Genomic DNA, 5,672 nt, shown 5'->3' with positions numbered 1-5,672 from the left:
CAACAATGAACAGACCCTTTGCTCACAGAGAGATTAATCTTAAAGATACAATGTCTCTTTTCAAAAGAGAACAGTTATGGATTCAGGACAGTGAACAATGCAAGATCAAGGCCTTTAATACTTCAAAAAGCTTATTTAATGCTTTAGAAGTTACCTGCAGTGGAAGTGCATATCTAACTAGTTAAAACTTAATATCTGGAAATATTCATTTGAAAGAGTCATGGAATTCATAATAGTTAACCATTTTATTTTGCAATGCTCTGTGACCTTGCCATCATATTGAGGTCAAAATATTTGTATAGGTTGTACAATCACAAGTGAAATTCCACTGACAAGCAATAACAAATGTAATCCACCAATAATAAAATCAGATGCCAATATAGCATATGAGATATATACAAAAATAAGTGAGATTTGCATGCTTGTCGATGCAGGTAATATCGACAAGCATGTACAGGGAGGGAGGTACTTTAAAAATGAACGAGTTGAGCATAGTGTTGACCAAGAAATTGGGTTCCGGTTTTGGTTGAACTGTCTTGCTAAGCAACTTGCTAAGTAAATATTACAATTTGTTACACTCCTAGTGTTGTTCGCATTAAAAGATTACAATTTCCTCATGCTGAGTAGTCTTTTCTATGATTCACTGTGCAGTGTCAGTTTTTACATTCCAGATTTGTGGTCATTGGTTGGTCATTATATACTATAATAATTGAATTTAATATGAAAGTCATTCATTAAAAATCAGTGTTGCCACAGTGGTCTTTGTTCTAAAGTCAAGCATCATCTCGTTTCTGTAGTATTGAGAGACCATTGTTAGTGCTCCAGTGTGGTGTCAAAGAAAACAATAGAATTTAGACTCCTTCTAAATGCAGAACTGATCCTCCTCATGTAGTTTTTTCTCACCTATTTTTTGAGCAGATACAGATGCTTGTGGGTGGCCTTGGGGAAATTAAATTTCAGTAAAATGTTTTATTTATGTGCACACCACATTCTAGGGTTGGAGAACCACAGAATGCATTCAAGTAATGTGTACGGACAGGTCAAGGTAGCAAAAACCTCTCAATTAAAACCAAACACTTTAAAACGAAAACCGCTAGTGTGTACACATGGCAAGTCTAAAGACAGAGGTCAACTACCTTAAACAAAGAACATTACTGTTACGACCCGGTCTAGGGTCAGGCCGTGACAGGGTAAAGGATAGGGAGATGGAGTATAGAATGGGGAGGGGGAACGAGTCAAATACTGCAGACCGGCAAGTAACTCCGGTTCTGTCTGCCTAAACAAGCCTAAATAAACTTTGGCTAGTCTTCAAAAGCTTACCGGGCTTGAAGTGGCGTGTAGCCAACACCTAATGGAGATCAAGTCTCGTCCCAGGATCACCTTCAAAAATAATAAAGGAAAAATAACAAAGAAAAGTAACAAACAGTGTCCCGTTGGAAGGATGCAATCCAGCTGGAGACACTCTACCTTTACCGGAGTCACTGTACGGAGAGCAAAGGCACAGTCAGGGTGGGTGAACAGGGTTGAGCACGAGTGAGGCACTGGGGCAAACAGATCAAAAGGGGCTGGACAGGACTCTGGTCGTAAGGGAAGCATGGGTCAAAATCCAATCAGCAAACAAATCAAAACAGACTAGGCGAAAACAAACAAGGTAATGGTCATACACAGAATCCAACAGCAAAGCAAAAGGGCTAGGCAAGAGTCGCAAGTCGCAAGTCAAATACAAAAATGGTCATACACAAGTCAACAAAGTCAAATGATCCACAGTAACGAACGCAAATTGGTCGCAGAGCTAGTCTACCCCCATTAGTAGGATTGGCAGCCTTTCTTCAAAGAGATGAACCGGCAGCGGAATTTGCCAATCTGTGGCAAACTGGAAGTAAAATGAAGATAGCTGTGCATCCAGCAAAGATGCACAATCGCAAATACAAAAGCGTACGAGGTCATAACAGTTACAGACATGGACAGGTAACAGTCACAAAATAAATGAATGAAAGCAAATACTAAACCACAGCTCCCAAAATCATCCAAAGAAATCCAGGATCAAAAGCCAGAAGACACCCGAATATTCCAAAAAGTGCCAGGCCTAGATGCAAGACTATAAGTGCCAGTATACTCAAAACAGAACTTTTTGTTTGTTTTTTTAACAAGAGACAAACAGAAAGATGCAACATTTTGAGTTTGTGAGGACCCAGCACAAAATGTTTGCAAGCAGTTTGATAATTCGCAGACGTCCCGCTATCAACTAGTCCATCCAAATACAGTGGGCTCCAGGATTATAGGCATCCTTGACAAATATGCACAGGAAATACTGTCAATTAAAACATAATACAGTTATTGTCATAGAAGTAATGTGCCTCATTAATTGAGTCCTACCTGTCCAGTAGCTGGGCTAGTACAGTATCAGCCCCTCATCCCCTTATCGCAGGAGTTCCCCAGGGCTCAGTCCTCGGTCCCCTCCACTTCTCCATCTACACTAGATCCCTTGGCTCTGTTATTTCCACTCATGGTATACTATATCACTGTTTTCCTGATGACTCCCAACTCTTTCTCTCCTTTCCCCCTTCTGACACATAGTTCTCTGTCTGTATCTCCGCTTGCCTGAGAGACTTCCAGAGCTGGATAGACAACCTAATTCTAAAGCTCAACTCAGCAGGTAAAACGGAGCTCATCATTGTCCCTGCTCTAACCTCTCACTTCTCAGATTTTTCTCAGCATCTACTCGACCCAGCTCCTTGTCCAACCCAGCTCCACTGTCCTGCCTGGAATACTGCAACTCTCGGCTGGCTGGCCTTCTGGCATCTGCTGTCAGACCCCGACACCTCTAGAACCCCAGAGCTCGTCTGGTGTCACCAGACACTCTCACGTCAGCCCTCTGCTCATTGACCTCCACTGGCTGCCTGTTATAGCTTGCATCAAATGTAAAACATTGGTGCTTGCATACAAGGCAGTTAAGGGATCAGCCCCAGCATCCAAAAGCTCATCAGATCCTACACACTTGCCAGACCTCTCCATTCTGCAAACCTCTGGATGCCTGGCGCAAAGATAAATGGAGTTCATATTGATTATAGGCTACTGACAACAGTGTTCCATCTCACATTCATATGTGGTTTGTTTTCAAAAAGTTTGCACGTTGTTTTAAGTATACTGCAGATGCCAACTTCCAACTTTCTCACTTTCAACTTATAAAACTAAAAGAAGGCATCTCATTGCGGGCAGCTATTACTGACCACCCTGGAGACTGGCGGCTCTGAATTAGATACTGCCATTGATAGCAAGGAGGAGGAGGCTGGTTTATTGATTGATCGGGGGGGTCACCTCCACCATCTGAGGGGGGAAAGGAGAGTTTGACCTGGGAACCTCTGGTGGATGATTGGTCCGGCAAGGAGTTCTCCAACTGAGACCTTTTTGGGGAGATCACGCCCCTAGCTCCATCAGGTAGGGGGAGGAGAGAGTGATGGGAGTGCTTACCTTCCCGTTGCCGGCAAATGTTCCCCACGAGTACGCTGATTTAGTGTTCAGGAAACAGTTTTACTACCCCATCAGCCCTTGAACTTGGCATTCAAACGCCTTCAGGGGGCATCCATGTTCTCCAAACTAGACCTCTGCACTGCTTACAACCTGGTGCGCATCCGGGAGGGGTACAAGTGGAAGATGGCTTTTAACACCCACAGCCGTCACTACGAGTACCTTGTGATGCCAATTGGGCTCACTGACTCCCCTTCTGTCTTCCAGGCACTTGTAAATGATGTGCTCAGGGAGATGTTGGAAAAGTTTATCTTTGTATATCTCGACGATATACTGATCTTCTCCAAATCTCACACTGAGCACGTCAATCACGTCAGACAAGTCCTCAAGTGCCTGCTGGATGTGCACCTATTTGTGAAGGAGTAGAAGTGTATGTTCCACACTACTTGGTGGCACCCAGTTTACAACGTGGTTTTGGCATGCTTTTTGCTCCCTCCTTGGGGCTACGGCGAGCCTTTCCTCTCAGTTCCATGTCTCAGAGACCAATGGCCAGACTGAACGCACCAACCAGTCCTTTGAGAGCATGCTTCGGTGCTTGGCCTCTGCCCTCCTCCTGGAGTTGACAACTCACCTGGGCGGAGTATGTGCACAACACCTTGCGCAACGCATCCTCAGGTCCCTTGGTGCTCGTGGCCCAGTTTGGGTATCAACCGCCATTGTTCCCCAAACACAATGGAGACGCAGGGGTGTCATCTGCCATGTATTTCGTCCGGTGTTGTAGGGCCACCTGGAGGAGTGCACGAGCGGCTCTTCTGCATTCGTCTGCCCACCAGTAGACACTCGCTGATCGGCATCGCCACCTAGCGCCTTCCTACCGGGTTGGGCAACAGGTGTGGCTAGCAACCAGGGACTTGCTGTTGCGGGTACAGTCCCGGTAGCTCGCCCCCCGGTATATTGGGCCCTTTAAAATCACCCACTGGATCAACCCGGTCATGGTTCACCTTCAGCTACCACGCACCATGAAGGTGCACCCTACCTTCCATGTGTCCCGACTCAAGCGTTGGAAGGTGAAGGTGCTCACCAGTCTTTTGGCGTGGGTGCAGACACCACCACTGCCTCCTCGGATCGTGGAGGGCCAGCCAGCAAACACTGTGTGCCGCATTCTGGCCAGTCGTCAAGTCGGCAGGGGGGTTCAGTACCTCGTCGACTGGGAGGGGCATGGACCGGAAGAGCACTGTTGGGTTCCGTCCAGGAACATTATGGACCCAGAGCTCATAGAGAATTTCCATAGGCAGGGTTCTGAAGGATCTTCTGGGGCCGTTTCTTAAGGGGGGGTCATATCATGGTTTCTCCAGCCTACATATGGAAATTCCGGGTTTTACCTCCCTACACCTTGAGAGGGCAAATTACCTTCCACATGCAGAATGCGGGTGTAATCATTGCTGATTGCAGTCAGCTGCATAAGTCCCTTTCTGGCACTGCTCTGGGCTTTGGTGTTTCATTCTGACACGTACACTGAGCTGGTAAAGATGTAGTTGGAGGAGTGAATTGCTTTTAGTCAGGAAAGGCAGTCAGTAACCTCTTTAGAATTCATTAGAAGCTTAGGGACTAGTAGTTCCGCTTTGCTTTGGTTGGGTGATTCCCCTGGACCTTCCCTATTTTGGTTTCTTAAGCCCCCTTCAGTTTAGAGGAGCGAGCGGCGGAGTTCACCTCTGGGGTTTAGCCTTTTCAAGACTCCTCCATTGAGGAAACTCGTTTTTCCCTGACTGTTATCTCTCAGGTCATTTTCTGTTGGTGAAACGGCGGGGAGTTTTAGTTCCCTTTTCCAAACTTTCAAACTCCACCCTTGAACGCAGAGACTGGTTTATGGATGGCCACCCATCCAGGCGATCACGACACGCCCAGGAAATACGGTAAGATTAGCATACAACTACCACGGAACCTACCTTGGCGAGCCTGAGTGACAGCCCATCCATTTTACCTGAATACAAATAATTTTGCGATCTCAACAAATACATGCAGATACATACAATTAGTCACTTCTCAGAAGACCCCTATTTATCCTACCAAACTGTAAATACCAAATCTCTTTCTTTTATATGTTCTGCTCAGTGACACATTCCTCTACTGTTTTTGTTTTTTTACTTTAAAAAAATCTTCTTGCCAATGTCCAAAATAGAACAACTCACCACACTCAAAATGTA

This window comes from Conger conger, chromosome 7 (genome assembly GCF_963514075.1).
Source record: "Conger conger chromosome 7, fConCon1.1, whole genome shotgun sequence".
NCBI lineage: Eukaryota > Metazoa > Chordata > Actinopteri > Anguilliformes > Congridae > Conger > Conger conger.
The sequence above is the reverse complement of the archived record's forward strand: the minus strand, read 5'-3'. Positions refer to the sequence as shown.